Source organism: Aythya ferina (genome assembly GCF_964211825.1).
Source record: "Aythya ferina genome assembly, chromosome: 4".
Lineage (NCBI taxonomy): Eukaryota > Metazoa > Chordata > Aves > Anseriformes > Anatidae > Aythya > Aythya ferina.
This window is the reverse complement of record NC_140300.1, coordinates 3,430,120-3,455,464: the sequence shown is the minus strand read 5'-3', so window position 1 is coordinate 3,455,464 and position 25,345 is coordinate 3,430,120. Positions and strand designations below refer to the sequence as shown.

Below are 25,345 nucleotides of genomic sequence, written 5' to 3'. Positions count from 1 at the left end.
AAGCAAATTTTGATGAGAATGGGGATGGTAGATTTTGAGGTCTTGAATCAGCTCAATTTAAATAGGCTGGTAAGAGAGAATGTGTCCCAGACACAAAGTGGATTTTATAGCAGTAGCAAATAATTAATAGAAACTAACCACAAAGGAAATGTTCACAGCTACCATTTTAAAAAACAAAAGGCATTCCAATTCAGCTTGACTACAGTATCACTAGCTGGCATTAAGGAGAATAGAGTTAGCCATAGAAATTAAAACACATGCAGGCTGTTGCATGCCCAGCCAACAGTACAGGGTTCACAGAGAGGACTGCAGAATGAGGCTCTGGAGGAGGTGGCCAAATACAAACATAAGCATGTATTCTCCCATAAAATGGAGAATGAAGTTCAATGAAGACAATTGCTCTAGCCACAGACATAGATCATACTAGAATCTCACCTTAAAAGATCTCAAAAAAAAATTTCTGGTAGACTATGGGCAAAATTATAGTTCTCAGTATACCCAGTCAACATTTCTGGTTTTACAGAAAGAAAAGTAGAGAGAAGCAGATGTAAGGAAAATTTTTAATAAAACATTGTTTTAGAAATTTGGCTGATGGTGACAAGACTACAGCTTGGACTGTGGCTCATAAACATTGACTCTGAAAATATCTCCCAGTGCCATGTGACCAGGTCTTTAATGAAAAATCACAACAAAACATTTTCACAGGAAAAGAATACAGAGGACAAGTTTACAGTTGTGTTTTTCCTCCTTGATCCACAATCTATAGCTGATCCCTTTGCAATGAAACCTAGGGGCTGGAAACCAGCATGAACAAAAGCATGCTCAAAGTCATTGATGGACATTTTGGTGAGGATGCTGTGTGGTGCCTTGATTATACCTTTTGCCTTCTGTTCTCCTGAAGTCCATCTGTCTGCTATGCCAATCTAGTAATATTCAGGTCTGAGTTAGTTCTTTCATTCTTGACTAACAACCAGGTATTGTACTGTTATCACTAAGACACCATGCTCCCTTTCTAACACCTGTTGATCAGGCACTGAAGGTAACTCATCAGCACCTACTTGTGCAGCTGGCAGCTTCTCACTGGATTCTCAAAAGCATGGCCAGCCTTGTTCTTCTAATCTTCTGGTTCCTTAGGCATTAAAAGTAGTTGAAAGTAGCTTGGGACAGAGGTAGTTCTAAAGAGAAAACTGTCATTACATACATCAACATTCACACGGCCTAAAATCTCTGAGCTGGATGTTTTCTATTAGTTAGGCATTTATGAAGGCATTGAATTAACCAACAGGAAATGATAATCAAGGGTCTTGTGTGGAACTGGAAGCATATTCAAATGGCATAGGGTATCCACTCCCTGACCTTGTGCTCCTCTGTCCCCTTCCATTGATTCCTTCCATGCCACTGTGCTCTTGCATGCTAAAGTGCAAGCTTTCTCACGTGGCTTATTTCAACAGCTTTTCCAAGGCAAGTTCTCACAGCAGATGCTCCTTCCTGGCCAAAATCCCTTAGGCAAGATAACTACTCACTGTTGTCTCAGAAATGTATTTCCTTGAAAAGAGGCCAGCTTGCTTCTCCTGCAAGGATTCTCACACTCCTTCAGTAAAGCCAGATGACTTATCTACTACACTACCACCTGCAATGCTAGACACAAAGTCCATATATGAGAAGTTAGGACAGAAACCAAAAAGTAGTTGACTTCCATTCATTGCTGGAAAATCAATTAGAACGAAAAAACGAAGGTTCTCCATTACAGGTAAGCCAACTACCTGTAATTTTACATTCCTCTGTGATGAGAAGTTAACAGAACTTCAGAAATTCATACATCTTGAGAAGAAAAAGAATACTCTCCCTTTTAAGGTTCACTCCTATCATTATTGAGTTTAATGAATTTAGTTTTTCTGACTAAAGGCTAGTTGCATCACTTAAATGAGTTCAACTGCTTAGATGTATTGTGGAATATTGCTTTAAATGCATCTGTCACATATAACATATTTAAATGTGATGCAATAAAAATAAACACAGTGGCTGTATGTGAATAGAGGACTATGGCTGAGATTAGTATAGTAAAATAGTCTGAATTTATCATCTGCTTTTCTTATCATTTTACTTACATCTGTCATATTTACTCATCCGCCTTAACTACTTCAACCTGCTTCTCAGAACTTCTTCTAACCCCACAGGGACATATGAAGAGAGAGACTGACAGATTTTGTCACCCGATAATATGACTTTTTCCAAGAAGAGGTAATAATGGCAAGTAGTTGACATGCTGTAGATCTTATCAAAGATCTGTATTGTCAAACTGCTTAGCAACCATCCGTTGTATTTGTTTTTTAACCCTCTTCCTTAAGAGTAAAGATGAAGTACGCTGGAGAGATGGAAAGTGGTCATTGGTATTGATAAGCAGCAATGAAGCTGGCAATCTTCACACCCAGTAACAATGTACATATTGCTAGGCTTGTAATTTAGCAATCAGTCATTTAGCATGGGTAAAGCAAGGTGCAAGAAATCTCTTTAATTCTCATAGCTAAAATTAGTCCTGAGCCTTGAAGCTGGAGAGTTAACAAGATGCTATGAATCTGTTTTCTAAACGTGTTTCCTCTTACTCATTGGAAAATTACTGCTGCTTTACTTCTGTTTTGTGTGTGTGTGTGGTTTCATGATTCAAAAGTAAAAGGACATTCCAAGACAGTGTGCAAAATAATAATGCAACAACAACAACAACAAAAAACTCTTTAGCGAGTTTCTTCAGCTGTAGGTAACCCCCCTCAGTGAGGTCTTTATATAACCTTTTTTCAGATTAATTGTCAAAATTATACACACTAATTCAGAGTTTTAGTATATAAATTGTTGTATGACAATTAATATGTTCTCCAACAACTTTGCCAATGGTCCTTCTTCTAAGATATGAAACCAAAAAAAAATAATAAAAGTAGTTCTCCATTCCTCAGAGCATGTTGAGAAAGACACATGTAAAACTGATAGAAAAAGTAACCAGTTTGTGGCTCTTCCTGCCTTAGTTGTAGTGTTTATAGATAAATGGTCTCTGATTGAAGGGCCTGAGGTTGCCAGTCAGCCCCTGTCATTGCTCACTGCTGTAGCAAACATGACTTATTTCTTCATGCTGACAGAGAAAGCAAAGGATGATTTGCTTCCAGCATGCTGCTTGTTCCATATCGTTGTGGCATAGTAATGGCTGACAAAGGACCATCCATATAGCTCAATTACATAGAAGTTTTTTGAAAAAAAAGTTTTCACTTACCATTTTAATAGTTTTCAAGGTCAATGCACAGCAATTCAATAAGTAATTTAGGTCAACGTCTGAATGAGGCTGGAAGAAATTTTTACATACTTAGTTTCTCTGCCCCTATTGTGGCATTCACTTTGTATGTATAAAATTATTTTTCATTTATCCAATATTCATAGAACAAGCAAAGTAAGAACACCTTCCCAGAAGGCTTAGTTATTTTCCTTGGGAGGTGTCATCTTTTCCCCATGCTAAAGGAGATTACTTTATTCTTAATATTCTCTATATTTTGTTCTTAATATTCTTAACATTACTTTATTCTAAGTATTTTTCCAAAGGTATGATTTTCCCTAATCATAATCATATTACTTGATTATATTTCAATTCACTCTTGTTTTCTGGGAGAAAATGAATTTTAGTGTGACTGATTTTGAAAATGAACACTGTACTGGGGAGCCTTTACATGAAGACATTGTGGCAGATTACAGTCCCAAGTGCATAATACAAATTTGAAGTAAACATCCTAAAATTGGTAGAGGGAATCTGAAGTAATTCTGTTTAACTCTAGAATTAATAAATGCCCTCAACAGTTAAAGCTTTCCTATATAACAAGTTGATTCTCTCTGCTAATGCACTGGCTTATATTTAGTGGAATTTACCATTCCTTTTCAGGAATATTTTACTAAAAATTCAGATGAATCAGAGGTAAGTCACATCTGCATGCCCTTCTTGCTGTTGCAGTAGCTGTGAACACAGAAAATGTGGAAAATCTCACCTTTATTTGCAAGGCACCTTCCTACTTCAGGGGTATAGAAATGGCCTGTAAGTGTTCAGCAAGATTTGACTGGTAGGAAAAAACAAAATGAGGATATGAGCATTTCACAAAGATACTTGTATTATGAGTCCTGGAGCTGTGACAATAACATATCACGTAGCACAGTAAGGGATATGAAATATATTCTTTATCTCTTTTGTGTCAAGAAGATCAAAGGAAAAAAAAGATCATATGTAGAACTCAGTACAATGCTCTTATAGGCAAGACTGAACAAGATGAGAAAATTAAATTGATTTGGGGGATGTTTGACTTCCTATACTGAGATATATTTTCTTGGAAGTGTTGTTCACTTCACACTCTTGATTGTCACATTGAACACCAGGAATTGCAACACTTCAAACTTCCTTCTTGCTTTATAAAATCGTTTATGATCTTTTTTTTTCTTTTTTTTTTTCTTTTTTCTTTTTTTTTTTTTTTTAAATCAGTTTGGAGCCTGGAATTAGCAACTGAAGAATTACAGAATCAGAAAGAAGCCCTAGAGCTATTCATTTACTATCTAACAGCTGGGTCATATCCAACTTTAAGGTACAATCTTTTGCAACTTTCCCAGACAGGTTCCTAATTCAATTATAAACCAGAAAAATCAACGCCGTTGTGACAAGGCATTTGAGCTTATGGCAGACTGGCTGGCAGGGACAGTAGCAAGCTCTACGTTTTATGCACCTATCTCACCAAGCAAAGGTCTTGTTTATTATCCTTGCAAAGAAAGGCTTCTATCTTGATTAAGTTTTGCTGTTACTAGTCTTCTTTTAGCAGCAGACAAAATACCAGCAACCTCCTGCCACTGCCAAAGTGCATACATGCCCCCCTAGGAACTTTGCCTGAGACTGGAGAACTCCAGAAGCTTCTTCCAAGCTTTTGTTATTCCATGCATTAACATCACATAGAAAGATGTCATATAGAAAGAATCTCCTCAGTGTTTACCAGTGTTTGAGGATTTAACTTTAAAAGCAAACATTTTTTCCAAATTCTTTTTCCAGCTACATCATATACTAGTGTAATAAGAAAGTGTAATGCTTCTCTAGGCTATCCCATGACTGCAGTTGCTGTGTACAAGCCCTGTAAAGTGGCATGGTTGATGCCAAGAATATTCCTTATGTCAAGTGAGTGAGGCAAGTGTTTAGGAAGGAAAGTGAGAATACCAATAGCACCAAAGGAAGCCTTCTTTCTACAGAACCAGCATGTTGTGGAAGGAAGCAACGTGTGATGCTTTCACTATGAAGAATTTGCCTCTGAGATCCAATGATAATTCATTATTCTCACTCAATTTTCCTTGACACTGCCAGTGTTGTCTAGTAAGAGTGGAATCTGCAGTTAATTGAGCCACTGACAAATGGCCAATGTGAAAACAAGTTGATGTGAGGCCAATTACCAGCCATGGTAAGCTCATGACTTTGGGTCACTGCATGAAGTACTTTTATACCGACAGCAAATTCACAGGCAGGATGCTTTAAATAAAAAAAGATAGGAAACTGGAAACAGATTTTTCTGAGGGCATTTGGGATCGCTCCAGTAGGGATGCTTTGTGAACCGTGACCAAATACATTGTGCAATCAGACATCCTAGCTGGTGGCCTCTGATCCAAAGCTGGAGAAAACTGCACAGTTCAATACACTGATAGCAACAAACAGGAAATGGGATTCTTAAGCATGATCCTCAGTCTTTGGAGAATAAGAATTTTTGAGATGTTTTTTAGGTATGTTTTTAGTGAAATAGACCATCTTGTGGTGGAATTATGTTGAAGGGTGGACAGGAAATCTATGTCATTAACATTTGTCCATCACCATTTGGCAGTTGTGTATCTGTCACATTTTTTACTGGGTCATTGTTCTCTGAGGCAGTATCCAAGTGTAGAAAAGGTTTCTCAGAGGGCAAAATGTAGACTATAGCTTCAGCATAGTAGTTCTTGCTCGGATAATAATGATTTAGAAAAGGCCTTAATGTCACTTGAAATGATTGTCACGCCACATGCTTAGAACTGTTGAGAAAAGGGCTATTGTGGTAATGTGAAAACCCTGTGTTGTAAACGGGAGAAACTGGAAATACAGAAATGATCAGTCTTGGTGCAGACTGGGCGAAAACTCACTCCTTATGTTGGACTCTATGCTGAAGTGAAATTGCTCTGCATCAGCCTCATGGCTTTAATGATGTGTCCTCACATGGTGTTTAATGAGTTTGTAGTAAGTATACATTATAATGAGAATAACTATAAGTTAGCGCTTATATTCAGTGACACTTTATTGTCCTCTGAATGGGGTTGTTCAGTTGTTCTTGTCAGCAGGTTCTTAAACTCTGTTTCAGGGACCTATTTGACCCAAGGATCTTCTATTATGGGTAAAGATGAGTATACACTGAACAGTGTACAAATGTAAGAACTGCCCATGGTAAATAAATACTGTTTTCTAATATACTATCAGTGATACAGAATTGGAAAACATAAAAATATAAAATGTTCATTTGCTTCTACAGAGCTCATTATAAATTAAGTTTCTGTTAATTTGAATGAGCAAAGTAGTGTTAAAGAAAAGAGTTGTAAACACAGGTTTCTTAAGGCATTAATATTCAATTTGTTTTTCAGTGTGCATTATGCAGTATGTCCAGGCAAAGGAATTTAATGATAAATTGGGCATACTGGCAACTGCACACATGTCAAAGTCATGTTTTGATACATGATTTTAAATCAGTCCTTCCATAAACTTTGGTAATGGATTTTTCTTGAACACGGGGAAATGATCAGTCCTCCTCAGCATTCTTCCTTATGAAATTAAACCTTAGCAGCACTATGCATAAACACCTTAACAGTTTGCAGTGTGTGAAAAACACTGTTTGAAAGGTTGATGTAGGTATTTTGTTCGCCTCCTCCAAAAGCATGTAACTGTGAACTTCAGTCTATCTTAGAAGGGCAACTCAACATCATCTGCCAAGACTGAGCAGTCAGGTGCATAATTACCTCACTCTGCAGCTCCTGCAAGCCATCCCATTCCTTCTCTAAAGCTGGATGGTTCTTGGAGAGGCTCAAAGGCTTCCACATCCTTATAGATTTCAGGGGGTAGCCTCAGAAAGAAACTTCAACAAAAAATTCTGAATTTAGCTGTCCTCTGGCAGGAATTAAACTTGCTATCAGAATAAATCTTTTTTTTTTTTTTTTTCTATTGAAATATTCTGAGATGCTACTGAAATGGTCTCTGTGTGTAAACATGAAATGCTACAAAAGGCTTTTGAAGTGATAATTCCATGATTCATTCCACACACACCACAGTCCTAAAAAAAATGCTTTATTCTTCTCAAATCATAGGAGTAATTTCAAGTGAGATTTTTGGAGATGAAACTGATGAGAGCAATTAACAATTAGAAACATCATTAACAACAAAACCATAAAGGCAGGGAAAGGAGTGAAGCGTAGGGTTTTACATCAAGTGTTGAAAAATTGCAGCTTCCCTCGTTCTGCTTTTTTACTTTTTTTTTTTATTTTTTTTTATTTTTTTTACCTTTCCATAAAGGATAAGTTTAGTTTTTAAATGAGCAATACACAGCTCCCAGAAATACATTAAATACCCATCACAGGATTGTTTTCCACAATTCTCTTCCTACAAAGGTAAAATAAGGACCCTATGTTTGAACACTGGGATAGTCTAAGTTAGAGATAACAGTACTGAAGAGAGAAATGTAAAGAAATCAGGAACATTTAACACAATGCTGCTTGACGGAAAGGAAAAGGACCCTTGATCAAGGGGGCTTGGAGATATGGCTGAATAAAAAGTGAATGATTCTCACAGTCAGCTGGAGAAATGTTATCACCCTTCAAATCACACCATGGCTGAATGTGAAACTGAGAATGTGTTTTCTTATCTTAAAGTCCCTGGGGACAATATATTCCAGGTGCCTGATAAAGAGTATTCTTTGCTGGAGAACTGCTGAAAGCCCACAGCACAAGACTGAATGAATCTTATCATTAAATAATAGTCTTGGCCTTTTTCATCTTTCAGAGCACAGATTTTCCCAGTAAAGGGTTCAGATCCACTTCTTTCATCAACACTAATGGCCATCCTCTTTTAATGGTGAAATAAGAAAAGGGTCTGGGGAAGTTAGCTGGACACCTATAGCTATTTGACCTTCTAGTTTTTATTCTGTAGAAACAGTGCTGTTGCGGGGAGGATGGAGATAAACTGGCTTCAGGGGGTTGATCTGTCTCTTCTGATGTCAGCAGTGCTTTTGCCACAGAAAGAAAAAGCTCTACAGGATGCTTGTAGTGAATGGAAACAACAGCTCATTAATTGCAAAATAGGATTCCAAGGACCCTTGATGTTTCTTTGTTTTGATAGCATTTTGACTGGTACCTTCAAATTTGTTGCATTATTAGTGTTTCATATACTTGCCCAGGTTTCTAAAATTAAGCAGTATAAAAAATAAAATAAAAAATAATAAATAAAAAAATGCACCTGAATGCTGAAAGTAATAGTACAGACACATGGATACAGGCTGGTTCATGAGTGCTCACTCTGATTTTTCCCTTTTTCCTAAATAATTCACTTAGGGCAGAGAAGATGGGACAAATTGCATTGCTATAAATTTGTACACTTCTTTCTGAGACATTATATGAACTCATGCATCAAAAGGAAGATTAACTTTATCTAAAAACTGCAGTTAGTAACTGCAATATTTTACACTGATGTAAGCTTGTATATTTCTAGTAGAGATCCTGGCTGGATGAAGAATTTCACATACAGGTGTAGCACTTAGGTGCAGACAGCAGCTTCTTTATACTTGAGCAATGATAACTTTTCATACTAATAAAATATATCCTTTTAGGATAATAGGTATACATCACTTATTTAAGGCCAATGATTTTTATTAATGAGATTTGTTTCTTTGGCCTCAGGACAACTATCTAAAAAAATTCCCATTGGTGCTTGAAATGACCAGGCCTTACTGGTCATAACAGTGCCCACTATCTTCAACAAGATTTGTTCAATTTCTTGGTTCAGAAAATGTTGCAGGTAAACACCCGTGAATTGCAACTGCCCGTTTTTTAAAATAAAATTCTATGTCTTCCCAGTAAAGTTGCTACTATTCCCTACTATAATTATCCATAGTCTAAGAAAAAATCTTATTCGAACCATGCTCAGCTAGTAAAGTTATTTACTGAGTATGCACCCTAAGCACAAATGAGGTTTGAGGTATCCTTCCCTGCAGAAGGATAGTTGGTTTATGGGCTTCAGAAAGAGTAGCTTGTGCATTTCAAATCAAATGCATGGGTGTGCTTGCAGACCCAATAATCTTAGAAGGACTATATAAGGGCTTAGTTAGATTATGGATCATATTGGTACAAAGTAATGATGTAGTTGAAGAGGCTAGAAAACCAAGTACAAACCTTCTTGTGATCAGGATGGTCCTGGGAAAATTATGTGAATTTTGTGCTAATTTGCTAGTACCCAGTTTACACACTCCAAAGATGTAAGGGGGAAACGGTTTCTGAAAGTTGTACTGCAGCAAGTACTTGATGTCTTACTGCGGGTGTAAGTACGTTCTTGTGACACTAGGTCACCCTGGCCATGGAGAAAGTCATTAATGCTGCTGGCCAGGGCTCACTAAGCATGTTACAGAAGCTTTGAAGCCACAAGACAGCCCTTAGAAAAGTCTAAGGAAGGTATTTCCCTCTTGAAAATCAGCATGTTTAATCCTCCTCTTTTTGTTGCAGCACAGATACAGCCAAAGGTACATCTTTGGTTGACTTCTGAGAGGCTATTAAAATTGTTTTATACCTATCAAAGCTTTCAAATATAAGAGCATCTCTCCTCCTTCCCCATGTTCTATTCCAGCAGATAATCCCATGCAACAAAGAGAGTTTCTTCCTTTTTGTTAGTAAATCTGTCCCCAGAAGGCAGCTTGCCAGTTATCCTAGCCCACACAAGCTTTTCGTGTTCTAAAATATTCACCTCAGATCCATGCACAGGTCATTTATTTCTCCTGAAAACTATCTGGTGAATTTAGAGTGTGTTGAAATATTGTTTGCTAAGCCATGAGAAGGAAAAGAAAAAGAAGGATGGCATGAGCCTCCCACATTGATCTTGTAGGTGTTACTGTGAATGATACCAATGAGCACTAATCCTAGGAACATGAAAGTTTATAATGTATAAGAATCAATATTTACTACAGGAGTCATAATGGGGCTTTCTGGATGAGTAACTGCAGTACTTCTAATGCTATCCGTGATACAAAATTACTCAAGAATTTGTATTAAAGTAGAGAAAATTCACTAGAAGAGACAATAATATTAAAGATGAAAACAAACTGGAAAACGAGTGAGCTGAGGAAGAGGAAAAGACCTTTTGGCATAAATCAGCAGCTGCAAAGGAAAGACACCAAAGACAAATGGGGCAATAAAAACACAGCTCTGTGAAATGACTCTGCAACCAGTTTTTGGAAGAAGAAAGAAAGAGAAAGAAAGAGAAAGAGAGAAAGAGAGAAAGAGAGAAAGAGAGAAAGAGAGAAAGAGAGAAAGAGAGAAAGAGAGAAAGAGAGAGAAAGAAAGAGAGAAAGAGAAAGAAAGAGAAAGAGAAAGAGAAAGAGAAAGAGAAAGAGAAAGAGAAAGAGAAAGAGAAAGAGAAAGAGAAAGAGAAAGAGAAAGAGAAAGAGAAAGAGAAAGAGAAAGAGAAAGAGAAAGAGAAAGAGAAAGAGAAAGAGAAAGAGAAAGAGAAAGAGAAAGAGAGAGAGAGAAAGAGAGAGAGAGAGAAAGAGAGAGAGAAAGAATGAAAGAACGAAAGAACGAAAGAACGAAAGAACGAAAGAACGAAAGAACGAAAGAACGAAAGAACGAAAGAAAGAAAGAAAGAAAGAAAGAAAAAGAAAGAAAGAAAACTTTATGCCAGAGATGATAACAGTTCAGATTTGTGGATTTGTGCAAGGAAGTGGAAAACATGAATGCTCATTAGGCTAGTAGACCAAGATGACAGGCTGAGTGCAAGTAATGGTATCTGCTGAGAGACAGAGGAAACAAGCTAACCTCCATGAATAATATATTGCAGTCATAATCACTATATGTAGTGATTTTATTGTCTTCTTCAATTAACATCTTTAAGTTTTGGTAAAGTGCCCAGAAATTCTGCAATTTAATGAGCTGATTTTTTTTTTTTTTTTTTACTTACTCATCCTACTGGCTGCAGTACCTATTCATTAGGGCTGGTGACATTTTTTATTATTATTTTTATTATTATTATTAGGGGGAGTGTTAGTTTTCAGCTAAGTAGAAGATCTTGCAAGAGAGCATTGATGTCCAATATATCCTTGGACTTATTTATTTACTTATTATGCTTTCATCCATCCTCCTTCAATTTAAACTGCCACATTAGAAACCCTTTGGGGTTTCAGAAGTACACGGTTTAAACCAGGAAGAAATTTTATTTGCTTGCTTCTTCTGAAGATGGCACTCACTCAATTTTCTAGCCCTGTATTTTCTGTCCCTTCTGCTAGAGATCAAAAGAAACAAGAAAGGTTTAGATTCCAAATAGCACACAGTGAATAGTAGGATTTTATTGTATGAAGAAATTTGTCTATCTTTTTTTGGCCTTAAGGTATGACTATGTTTGTATGTCATCGTATGGTCTTATGCTACTGATGTTTCATTTTTCAGCTTTATCCTCAGTTCTCTGTCTGCAACACCTGCAGTAACATCATTGCAGAACTGGAAATTTTCCCTTGATTCAACAATCTGTGGTCATCAAACTATTCTTCTGTAGCTGCTTTTGTTTCCTGAAAGTCCTGGATCCTAGCTTGAGGTTCCTACAAGTGCAAGAGGCACTACAGGACATCCGTCTATGTGAAAAGACAGTCCCTCCCCTAAAATACAAAGGGAAGTTGATTTGGCAATTCTCCACAGATATTTCCATTTCATAGATCAAGAAGACTGATAAAGCACTAAAAAGATGGTACCTGTAATTTCTATGAATATATGCTGCATGTGCTCAGTGGATGTAAGCCTCGGGCCAACCAGTGTTAATTGGCACAGCCCCATTGACTTTGGTTGAACACCAACAAGGGACAGAGAAATCCTTTTGATTCCCAGAGCTGTTAGTTACTCGAGCTGAAGCTAGACTGATGTCTTGATTTCAGCACTGGTGTGCTAATTTGCTGACTGCATTTAATGACCCTGACAGCTCCTGAACCCACACAAAGAAACCTGAATAAAGAATTCACACTGTCGCTCTCTGAGGAGGTCTGTACCGCCTCTAATGACTATGTCCTAATTAGCTCTTGTAATTATAACCAAAGTTTTGACACTCCTGTGATGTATAACAAGTTTTAGGTTGAGCCAAAAGTACACAGTGTTCTTTCTTTGAAATTGGGAGTGTCTACAGATGCATTATTGATAAGAATTTCTATAACAGTCCAGGATGATTCTCCTTAGGACAGTCTTCTATTTCTATGAAAAATGAAAGATGGTCTTCTGAACAGCAGCTTGCCTTTTCTATGTAACTAAAAAAATGTCCATATCATTTATTGACAAGACACCAAAATATCTGCCTTATGAGTGGCTGGGTTGTTAAAGAGTAATTCAGGATGTTCAGAGTTCCCTTTCAACCAGCATTTCTGTGATTCTGTTCCTTAATGATGTGAATACAGAAGTGGAGGAATGACTGGGTGTTTAGAAAAACTCACAGTTCCATTAGATCATTTCAATCATTCAGTTGCTGACTGAATGAGTCAAGGTTTACTCTAACTTCAGTCTTATACATAGCATAGCACTAAATCTCAATCAGACAATACAAATGTATTCTATATAGTATATAAATATTCTCCCTAATACTTTAGTCAATGTTATTTATTGATTTTCTGAACCAAACCAGAATGTAAAATTTCTTTGTAATCTTGCACAGCTGCTGAATTCTCCTGAATATTGGCTGTTTCACAAAGGTGAGTAAAATTTCTTTAGAGACAAATTTAGCTCTGTTTCATGTAGATGTGATACCTGTGAAATCTTCACTACTCATTCAGATACTCTTCACTTTCATCCCTTCCCATCTGTTTGCCTACTTTTATAAAATGCTTTTAATCTCAGAAGAGTATGTTGCCTATGGCAATCTATTCCTTCCTTGGCAATTAATGTCCTTCAGGTATTGTCTGGCAATATCTGGATGTTCTAACACCTCTCACAAGTAAGTAGTGTGTCAGAGAATTACTCCACTGTTGGGAAATGCTTTGGGGATGGCAGTGCTCCCCCTCATTCATTGCTCTCTGTGGTTACTCCAGCTGCCCATATTAATGATGAGCTGGAGCATCAGGCCCAGAGCCAGTCGATGGAGACACTGCCAACCCTCCAGGAGCTTATTGTGATATTCATTTTATGCACTGCTGCCAGAGAATAACCAGCAGGAGGAGATTATGGATCAGACGTGCTACTTATCTAGTCATTAAAGGACAGACTGCATGAGGGTTTGGCAGCTTTCTTGTGAAGAGTTCAGTCAGCTTGGTACACTCAGAAATATCCATGCCAAGAAAATGCAAAAGCACCTAACTTTAAATGTATAATTTAGATGGAGCAATAGCACGGATGTTCTATGATACCTCTAATGAAGACAGGGCAGTCTTCAGCAGATGTAATGTAAGGTGAAAGCATCAGCACACCTGCAGGAGTTACAGCAATTTATCCTCAAGTGGAGGTAGAGGAATGAATTTCCTTTTCCACAAGAAAGAAATCAGGACTAAGAAAGCCCCTTCCTTTATGGAAGTGACTGGATCCAGACAGCTGGTGGTGTCCCCTTCACCAGCCCCCCTACAGCAGTCAGGAGAGATTTCAGAGATGGAAATCTCCTGGCTACCCTTCCCAGCCCAGCTGCCCCCTCTAAGCCCATTCATCTATCCTGACTGCATCTGGGTTTTCCTGGTTGATTCTCTTCTGCTCCTAGTATTTGGACCACTTCCACTTGTAAAGATTTACATATTTTTGCATTAAAAATAGTTAATATAAATATAAATAGTAAATATAAGATGTTCCACATAAATGCATGAAGGTCATGTTTCCTGTCCCAGCATGGATCTTCAGCTAGTATATTTTTGGAAGACTTTGTATATCCTGGAAGCAATTCTGTTAGTCCATAAATGAACAGTGTGGGGCTTCCCTTGTTGTAGTTCAGTGCAGGTGCTATAACCACCTCCATAGTAAAAAAGTAAATGCATCTTACCAACACAGTAGTGATTTTGGATCTGCTTGAAGAGAATTCCTATAAAAGAGGTTTGTGAGGGTGTCTCCCAGCATGAGTAAGGTTAACCTCATACAACAGTAAGGTTAACCTCATACAACATTGAGGTTAGCCCAAGTGATGCAACATGAGCTCCTGAAGGCTGAATACTTCAGCCATATCTGTCATCTCTCACAATGGAGTTGCAGCAGAGATGTAAGCATGGCTAGAATAGCAGCAGGTGTAAGCACAGCTAGAACTGGTTTTAATTCTGAGTATTTCTGACTTTTGACGGAAACTCTCAAAGAAAAAAAAAAAAAAAACAAAACAAACAAACAAACAAACAAACAACAACAACAACAACAACAAAAAACAGCAAACCCTTAAAAAGAAAAGCAGTAAATTTACTGCTAGGTTTCTGCAGACTTGCAAAACTGTAACCCATCCCAATACTTTATGCTTTTGTAAACATAGATGTGTCAGAGTCCTTGTGATAAGTGCTATAAAATGAATTCCTATTGACTTACACATTAGTGGTCTGAGGAGACAGATTCAGATCTCTGTGCATAACAGGATGGTTCTTTCCAACTGAGTTTCATTTTCCACCAGAAGGGTTGTGTGAAACATTTCTGTGATAGCTGTTTGTCTCCTGGTTAAGTTACACAACAGTGGTGCTTTGCCTTATAAGAACTCTTTTCTCCAGAGCTGCAGAGGTACTGTGTTATGTTTCTGTAGCAATTATCACTGAACATGTACTTCTTGAAGGTTTCTGTAAGTTATCTCTTCATGTATTTGTATCTCAGACTCCTTTCAGCACAAGTCCACGTGTTAAAGATGGGACATGGTATACGTCTTGACCTGAAAAGTTCTGTCAGAAGATATTTCATGAAATGCAGAACTATTTGAGCAAAACTATACTGTTATCTGAAAAGCTCCCTTCACTGAGGCTCTACATAGCATATTTTTTATTACTGGGGTTAGCTGCATTAATCATAGCCACGTTTGAGGATTAACTCATCAGTTAAGTCATTGAAATCAATAGAGAGAAATACCTTTTAAGGTGTTTCTTAAGGTGTATCTGAAAAGAGTTGGAGAGGAAAAGATCATTTTTTTTCCATAGACCATAGAGGAAACTTAAAAATATTGAAGCTAAAATTTAGATTAATTTGAGGCAAGATAAATCTGGGCCAGGACATGCTTTGACATGTAGCTGTCTAGTTCTTATATGAGTGAAATTTTCTCTTGATATGTATGCAGTGAGAGTAAGAAACTTTCAAGGCACTGAGTGAGGCATGAGCAGAACACGGAAAAATCAACATCTAAACCACAAACCCTTTCCTTCCAAAAATCACAAGAAAAATGGTGTTAAAGATTTATTCCAGATTTCAGTAAATTTAGCAAGGATGAGAACCTGTTTTTCTGCCCAACAGAATACACAAACTAATGAGATTCCCTAAAGGGCAACAGGAGCCACTTTAGATGTCTTGTGAGGACAGTTCTGTTATTACACGTGAAAAGATAAACTATGCAAGAATGACAGAAGGGATGGTCCTGATAGGGTTAAAAGATAAGAAATGAATTTTAGGAGTAAATGAGCAGCTTTCATAATGGAGGGAAGTAACAAAAAGGACACTGTAGGGAACTATTGCTGAGCATATTCACTAGTGACCTAGAAAAGGCTTTAACAGTGAGAATGACAAAATTTACAATTGATATAAACCTATTCTGGAACAATAAGGACAAGGACCAATTGTGAAGAACTGGAAGAAGACTACAGGACTGAGTTAGAAATAAAATCACAGAAGAAATTCACTGTGGGTAAATGTGATGTGAAGGGGGAGGCAAATGTGAAGGTGAATGCTGGAAAACAAATCTGACGGGATCTCATCAAAACATTACAACTCAAGTAAGAGCTTGATGATATAGCAACAGTTCCACGAAAACATCATCTCAGAGCTCAACAGTAATCAAAAAAATGCTAAATCAAATGCTAAGAATCATTAGGAAAGAAATAGAAAGAAAAATAGATCATTATGACACTATATAAATTCATGGTTCTTCCCACTCTGAATACCACAAACCTTTCTGCCACTCAGTGCACAAAAATGATATATTATAAATAGAAAAGCTACCAAGAAGGGAAATGAGAACAATTAAAGGCGTGCAGTGGCTTCCATGCAAATTTTCTTTTGTGGCTCAGATATTGCCAAAGAGCTTCTATGTCCTGAGGAAACCCTAGCTAAAAACCAGCAGACCACCAGCTCCTTATTTTATCAAAGGAGACCTTTTGGGTCACTGATAGAGCTTGTGGTTGAACTACAGTGCTTGGAAGCAGCAAAGAAAGTCACATACCTGCATGCTCCTTACCTCCTTGAGCCTGAGAGGGCCCACATCCCACATCCAGAGAGAGAAGGTCAGTACAGAAATAGCCTTTGCTCTTCCTTACATCTGCTTTGGATCTAGATCTTCAAGTAGGTAGTGAATTTCTTGATATCATTTGTATGTATTGGGAACAGAAGAATTCCTTGCTGTGTCTCTGAAATTCACTGTACAGGGTTGGTTGCCAAGCTGTGTGCAAAGGTCCCCTCTGTACAGTAACAACTTGTGACAAGAACATATACTGCTCATATTGGAAATCATTTCTTCAATGCAAATGAGACTATTGTCAACAGTGGATCAGTGACATTTTTCAACTGAGTGTTTCCAGGGACTACAAGGATACCTACCACATTCTTTTGGACATCCCACCCCATATCGAGGACTATTTTTTTCTTGAACTTCATGATGTTCATTTCAGCCCATTTCTTCAGCCTGTTTAGGTCCCTTTGAATGACAGTCCTGTCCTCCAGTATATCAACCACTCACCCCAGTTTGGTATTGTTCACCAACTTGATGAGAGCCCTTTTTAATCTCATTATTCAGGTGGTTAAAATAAATGGACATTTCTTATATCCTTGTTATTTCCTTTCATGTTTTTGTGTATATCTGTGAAGAGTCTGGGAATGTTTGATTTCAGGGCTGCTAATTCCACACTGGTATTAATAGTTCGTGATCTTTGAGAGACTTTGAACACTATTTTATTTCATCCTTACTGGTCTAGCAGAGATTCTCCTAACAACCTACATACAAATATATATACTTGGGAGGATGAAGTTTTTCATTAATTCATGAGAACCAAAAAAGTTTAAAAGCACACAGCTTGGGACATACTTGTGTGTGTATTTACAGGACACGGTAGCACTTATCTGAGCATCTGCAGGCACTGAAGACGATCAGTTCTCATCCTACACAGAAGAAAAAACTTTCCTCTACATCGATGACTAATGACAGGAGAGTCCTAGACATATCTCAAACTGAGCATCAGGATCGGTGGATATACAGGAAGAAACTGTAGCTAGCAAGGCTGTCAGAACCTGCAAAGAAAACGAACAATCAAATGGGAAACAGATCTGGGGGACAGTGCAAAATACAGACTGTGCCATAAGGATTTGACATTTTCCCTTGGCCAGCCTATACATAGCAACATTTTTCATGTCCTCATTGGAAAAGACAGCCAAAAATTTTTCCTCATCTTAAACAAACTCTCCAGGAAGCAGGAAGTGTGATTTAAGTGGACTCATCTAATCCATAACAGAACCTACTCACACTGCTCCTAACCTGAACACACAGTCTGTATGGACAGGACTGGACAGCACCAATCCGTAGTGCTGGGAACAAAAATGGGAGCTGTGCTTAACTGTGGGGTGTGTTTGGAGCTACGGGAGGCAGCAAAGACAAATGTGGTCTGGCAGAGGGAATTTTTTTTTAATTTAAAAGGACAGACAGGTAACCTTAAGTTAGCCTGGAGGTGAGGATTGGCTTCCTTTACTTAAAAAGTGGGATATCTTAGTTGTATTCCCTTAATATCACTCACAACTTTTTTTCTTTTTTTTTCCTTTTTTTTTCTTTTGAGATTTACTTCAGCAGAAGAGAGGTAGCATGAAGAATGGAAAAGGGAGCTAAGGTGTAGGTTCTGGTAGTCTTTAAAAAAACACTGCAAAACATTTGTATTCAGCAAACATTTTCTATCCCAAAAATGAAGTTCAATCCTTGACATCAAACCATAGTCAACGAGCTATAGGAGATGAATTGATCCCATTGATTTTTGTGTTCCACTGGAGAAAAATAAATAAATAAATAAATTAGCGAGAAAGAAAGAAAAAAGAAAAGAGAAATTCAGTATCATCACAGTGTTCACTGGTCACTCTGTTGTTGTTTGTTTCATGTGGAAAAAAACTCTGCAACTCTAAAGTGGCTTGTTGCATTTTTTTTTCTCATGTTCAATTCCCATAGCATTTATTATTTTATTTGTGAGGCATGCAGACTTTTCAGTGTGTACTTAACTTTGTCCTTATAACTACAATACTGCAACAACAAGAACACCTAATAATAATAATAATAATTAAAACTACTGTGATGTCTCATTAAAAAAGAGCACTGACCAGTTGAGGTCAGGACCCATCAAGCACTGTGATATTCCAGGTGCCTCTGAAGATAATGGAGTGAATATTAAAGTAGGCATCCACTAGAAGGCTGCTAACAATTGCAATCAGGTCTTATGTATTGGAATGATCCCCCCAAACTTTCAGTCTAAAAAAGTGTCCTACTCAGATGCCTTGAAAAGTGGTGGTGAGGAAAAGACGCCTTCAGAAAATAATTAAAATCTGAAATACCAGGCTTGGGACAAGGGTTGGAGTCCTCCCCTGGAGGTCTCCCACCTTTCCCTTTTCTGCAGAGGGATTCTGGATGATACACTTAGACTAGATGTGTACCTCCTAGACAACTAAAGTGATAGAAGATGAATCCCACCTTTGATATTTTCTCTGCTTTTTAAAAGAAATACACATATCCTTGCTGGAATGTATCCTTAGATCTCACATCCTGCCTTGCCAGCTCTCTGCTGTCATGATCCCTTCTGCAAGCAGGCTTGGCTGCCTTTCTTTGCAGGGCTACAAGACTAAAGGCAGAGGGTAGGTCTTCTCCAGCTTAGCAGCAGTGTTGTACATCAGGGAGCAACGCACGTCCCCTTTTGGCAGCAAGTTAATGCCAACTTATCCTGCAGATGGGAACTGCCTCTCAGTCCGAAGGAAGAATACAATTATTTTTATTTTTTCCTACAAACAGCTATTCTCCTCCTTTTTTTTTCTGTCTTCCACCCCCTTCTGGCTTCTTTCCAGCACTTGACAAACAAGTCTGCTCTGTGGTTGTTTGGGTAGCTTTCAGCTACTCTGTTAGGTTTCCAGGCAAACACACTTCCCAGGCTGCACTCATGATTTCTCAAAGATGAAGAGGTGATGGTTACACTTTCATCATATGTTCAGTCTCCCAGGATGCTTTCATACCTGGCGAGAAAGAGAAAATGACTTTAAAAAAGGTGTAAACAAATGTGGCTTGAGATAAGGCTTTTCCAGTCAAAATTTTGATATGGCTTTTCCAGTCATAATTTTTCTATATTTTCTTTTCCTCATTTTCTTTTCCCAGAGTATCCTTCTTTGCATCAAATATGCAGAATATTTTTGCAACCTTCCTGGAACGTATTGCCATGAGCAAAACCAGGTAGAATTAAATAGCCAAATGGAAGATGACATTTTAACTTTAACAGACATAACTCCAGGGTGAGTTTAATTCACAGAATCATAGAATCATTTAGGTTGGAAAAGACCTCTAAGATCATCTGGTCCAACCTTTAACCTAGCACTACCAAGTCCATCATTAAACCATGTCACTAAGCTGTACATCTACATGTTTTTTGAAGGCCTCCAGGAGTGGTGACTCAACAATTTCCCTGGGCAGCCTGTTGCAGTACTTCACAATCCTTTCCGTGAAGTATTTTTTCCTAATATCTAACCTAAACCTTCCCTGGTGCGACTTAAGTCCATTTTCTCTTGTCAAGATGTCTGATAAAACCAGTGTTTCATTCAAGAAGTACCTACATAAAATGCAGATGCAGCCAGGATATGGATCCAAGACAAGGGAGATTATTTAAATTTTAAGTGAGACAACATTAAATTGTTTTATGGATAACTGAAGAAAAATTTGCAGCAGCTTTGCACAGTGTCTATCATGGGATATAGAAGTCCTGAATTTATCCTACATCATTTTGTATAAAACTTGCAATGAGCCATAAGAATTCACAAGAAAACAGCAAAGATCTCACACAGAGTGGGCAAGATTTTACTATCTCAATGGTTTCCTTTGAGACACAACTTTCATATCATATCTATTGCTCATAATCCAGATTTTCTCACTTGATTTTCCCCTCGCCAAGTGAAAATTTCCTTGTTTGTGTGAAATGGTCAGACTTTGGAGAAGAAAGACCATGGAAATGATACATTCCCAATTCCTCTGTTTCTGTCAGGCATAATTTTTCAATCATCTCTCTTCCTGAGTTTTGTCTGAATTTCATTACTGAGATATACGGGTTATTGCCAGTTATAGCTGCAGTTATTAAATGGGATAAATATGGTCCTAAAGTTGACTAAAATCAGTACAGACCACAAAACTTCTAAAATGGACATTTTTGTCAGTTTTAAAGCCAGAGCATATGCCAAGTAGTCAGTCCAATTTTGAAGATCTGAGTTACTCACTCTGAAATACTATACAGAAATCTTTCCATAAGCCAAATAACCAGTGGGCTTACAGAGCTTTATAGCCTTATCTAAATGCTTCACAATGCAAGTATTGTTCTTACCATCCAAACAATTAGAGAGAGCTTATGATGATCTTTCAAAGTCTGTGCTTCCTCCAGAGGGAAGAAGAAAGAGGTTGGTCTTCATAATGGACTATTTTGATTGTGGATCATGGAGGTACAACCAATATGGGGCTCCCAGCACCCTGTCAGGTCATGGAATATACTAATTTTTAATTTCTTTCAGTCAGAATAATTTATCTTGTAGAAGATGGAACAAGGAACCCTATTACTGGAAATCCCTTCCTGGCAACAGTCAGTCATGGTAAGCCTGCACCTACTCATCAGCACCTTTTCATATGTTTTGTTCATATACTTTGGCTGATCCACTCTTCAGCAGGAGCTGAAGAAGAATCAATTTACTCTTAAGTGACCCTTTTCCTCCTGAGAGGTGTCAGAGGGCAGTTATCAGTCAGACTGCTTGTGTTTGTGTTCAGCATAGCTTGGCTTGGCTCCAGTCCACCTTGCCACAGCTGTGACAGGATATCTGCCTGCAGTGAACAGCTGGTTCTTGTCCCTTTTTCTCTGGGTTACATGGTGTTTCTCCTCAGGTTTCCCATTGCCTGGCTTGAGGTAATGTATTTAGAGCAAGCTGGCCCAATTTGTGTCTAGTGGAAAAGTGACTGCAGCTCCTCCAAGCTAAGGACAGAACTTAAAAAACGTTGTAATTTAGGAGACAACCCTACTAGGTCTCAATGTAACCCAAGGGAGGACTCATTGCTGCTCTCTCCCTGAGACTACTCATCACCATAATGTGAGGGCAGAATCCCATCCCACCTTCTGAGCTGATGCTACTTTGTCAGGATGTTCCTTTTCTTTCCCCACAAGTCCCTCCACATCCCCCAGTTTTATGCAGATGAAGTTCTACTTTGACTACTTATATGGTCCCTGCTACTGAGAGATGGATTCATTGTTCTGAATCTGATGGAAATTTTTAGTAGTTTTAGAAAACAGTGCAAGCTGGAATATTCCCTCTCTGTGTGTCCAGCAAACAGCATTTTCCATTTCCTCAGTTAAATCCTCTTGGCTACAGCAAATGCTGCAGGAACCCACACACTCATGCAAATGAGGAATGACGCAGATTGGGATCTTGCAGATTGGAAATGCAGATTTCAGGACAAGGAACAAAACAGAAGGCTTCAGAAAATGAGTACTCCTCCAGGTACTTCAGTCAGGTCACCATCTCTCAACTTTGTGATGTTATATGGCAATAATACATGCGATCTGTGAAGGCAGACTTTGTGAACAGTATTCTTCCCTTTATCAGGCAACTTCTTTTCTTGGTTCAGGCCCTTGGATTTCCAATAGGATCTATGAAAACAACCCTGTTTTGGAAAAAGTTTTGGAGTAATATATTTGAGGTTTTCTGGACATAATACTCAGCCAATTCTCAGTTGTTGACAGAAATAACTAATTGTATCATTTGCATCTATTTCTAATTCATAACTTGTTATTTCCTGTTTCCTATTTTAGAAAGTCTCTGATTCAGGGCCAGATTTGTTACTGAAGACACACTGATTTACACCAAATAAGAACACAGCATGCAAATTTTTTATGGATTTAGAGGGTTTTTTGAATGATTTGGCTTTCTGGGTAAAATATATCCAGTAAAATAACAATCTGAGAGTGAAATATATTACTATTGATATACTTAGGCATAATAAGGCATCCAACATTCTGAGCTGTGCACTCACTGTGCTCTTTCACATGAATGCAAAGAACCTGGAAAATGCACAGTATGATGAAGTTTGGTATTCACTGGTGGAGCTGATGACCCACATAAACAAAGCAAAATCCAGGGCAATGATGCTAGTAGTTGAGCTATTTCTTTGGCATAGTCTAGTTTTGACAGAGACGGATACTATTCTGGTTCTGCAGAATAGATGGCACTGGAGCTAGGTCCCAGTTTTTCCCAAGTTGTGCTGAGACCCCCAAGATCTTGGGGATTAGAGCCAGCTTGAGCAAGACACTCCAAACCCAACTGGATGGCATGGTGATATGAGGTCTCTTAGTCATCAGCTACCACTAGAGCTTTACACCTGTAGTTCTGGGCTATTGAAGAATTTTGTCTATACCTCCTGGTAGTCTTAAGCCCTTGGTCTACTTCAGCTTCCCAAATGTAAACTCCTGATGTTAGCATACCTGTATTGTGCAAGGGTATTTTAAGGATATGTTCAGTAATTCTGGGAGATGTAAGATTCTGGAAAAATGAGTGAAATGGGGCAGTGAGACTAACATCATTTCCTGCAGACCAACAAGGAAAAGTGCAAGGAAATTCTGCTCAGGTACCTTGTTACAAGACTGTGCCTTGTCTGCTTCCCTCACCACAGTCAGAATCAACTCCAGGAACAGTTTTCAAGTGAACAAAATGTAACAAAATTTCAGTACTCTTGGATGGTTTTTGAAATATGGCCACTGACATTGGTATCAGATTGCAAAACTGGCCTGACATAGCCCTAGTTGCAGATCATGGTCCATGTTACAAAGACTGACCTCTCCATCTCCTCACCTAACTTTCCAGAGTACTTCAGGAACTACTATGTGTATACAGGGAGTTTTGTGGGTGAAAAGTGCTGGGGAAGCACAAAGTATATTACTCTATTCTGTAGATGCATTTTGCCAGGCCTTGACCTTTCAAGTTCTTGCTGAATGTCTCCTCCTTGCAAGCAAGAGAAAAGAGTTAACATTTCACTCCTGCTTTTCAACCTCAGCAGAATAATTTTTAACAAGGGCATTAAAAGAAAAAACCTTGTTGCTTCCTTCCTTTAACCTTTAAAGGGAGTTTTGTCTTTCCATGAACTCTGCTTCTGCTTTGAAATTTGAACTTGCTATTAGGAAACTGACATTTTAAAGCTGATTCAGGTTTCTGATCAAAGATGCTGGTGGCTGAAAGGACCTATGTCACAGAGCCCTCTTCCTGGCTCAGCTGGTGTTATTTGCTGGGGACTCAGCAGATTATTTCTATTGGTTTTCTCATTGATCTGTCTCATTCCTCATTTTAGTACCTTTTTCAGTCAAGGGCATACATATCATCTCTCTCTTACTCCCACAGAGAAAAACCTTCCAATTCCACAGACTCTGTACTGATCTCAAACCATTAGACTTTTTTTCTCATTTCCCACTACACTCACAGCTAACCATGAAGGAGTTAGGATGAGACACAATTAACACTCCTGGGAACATGGGAGTTCTTGTGTTGTCCAGCTCCACATGTTTTTGTGATATTTAACAAAATTCTTATGACATGACCCCTTCCCTCTGCAGTACTGCATGAGAGAAGATCTTGGGGACTTTCAAAAGTGTCTTCTATGTGCATCTCTGTGTACCTAAGCACTTCCGGAAAAAAAAAAAAAAAAAAAAAAAAAGTATTTCCTTACATACATCACATGCTGATGCTTTAACTTGATTGCAAAAAAATTGTAGTCTATATTTTTTCTTTCAATTTACTCAGATTTTAAACTCTAGCATTCCTTCTGATTTACACTCATGGAAGTGAAACTCAGATTCACTCCTAAAGTGATAAATCTCTGACAACTGGACGTAATAGTCTAAACTCTATAGTTAGCTTCACTTAAGTCAAAAAAATTGTCTTATTTGCCAATTGTACACAATGCACAAGAGGGTAGGGAGATGTTAGCACCTCTCTTTTACTACTTGCCTCTGGAATCCACAGGGATAAAACCGAAATCTCTGAGATGTTGAACTCCTCAGATCCTCTCTCCCCAAGTTACCTGCCTTTCTAGAAGTGGCTGGAGAAGACTTAATAAGAGGATATGGTTGTTTGATGGCTAAATATTCCCTTCAAAGGGATGACAGTTCTGCTCCTCAGCAAATCTAGGAGACAGTGGAGAGGAACAATGGTTGGAGTGAGCTCTTTTCTGTCTCCTGCTTAGATATCATCCATGATAGCACAGCCTTAAGCATTAACTCTTCAATTCTTATCTCTTGGAAGGACTGGAAAGTGGTCTGTCTCCTAGAATTGTGATAATATTTGAATAGAAGAAAAACAGAAGGGTAATTCAATTAGGAGAAAGTGGAGGCTTGGATGATGAACAGAAATATCTGGGAGAGGTGTATTGAGGTGCCGAGGGAGCGAACACTGCCAGAGTGGCAGAGCAGCCATGATGTGAGTCACAGAAGAAAGAAAAACATGGTGACATAATTCTCGCCTGCCTGTTCTTTTCTAGAAGTTTATTATATTGAACAGGGCCCTTTCTCAGATGAAACTGCATTTGTATTCTTGGAAATTTGACAAAAATGTCTCCTGAGAACTGGCCTGTTTCCTCTCTTTCCAAGCTGACCTTTTAATGAGGTCTCATTTTGCTTCCATAAGCTAAGAACAAAGTGTACCAGACCAGCACAAG

The 25,345-nt window shown here is 38.2% G+C and overlaps 1 long non-coding RNA gene across 1 annotated transcript in view; it reads left to right on the top strand.

The window, feature by feature from the left end:
- Positions 1–25,345, top strand: part of LOC311436028 — a 153,081-nt gene that overhangs the window by 56,559 nt on the left and 71,177 nt on the right. The window contains exon 2 of the long non-coding RNA XR_014692559.1: positions 12,953–12,989. This is a non-coding gene — a long non-coding RNA (uncharacterized lncRNA). The remainder of the gene's footprint in view (positions 1–12,952; positions 12,990–25,345) is intronic.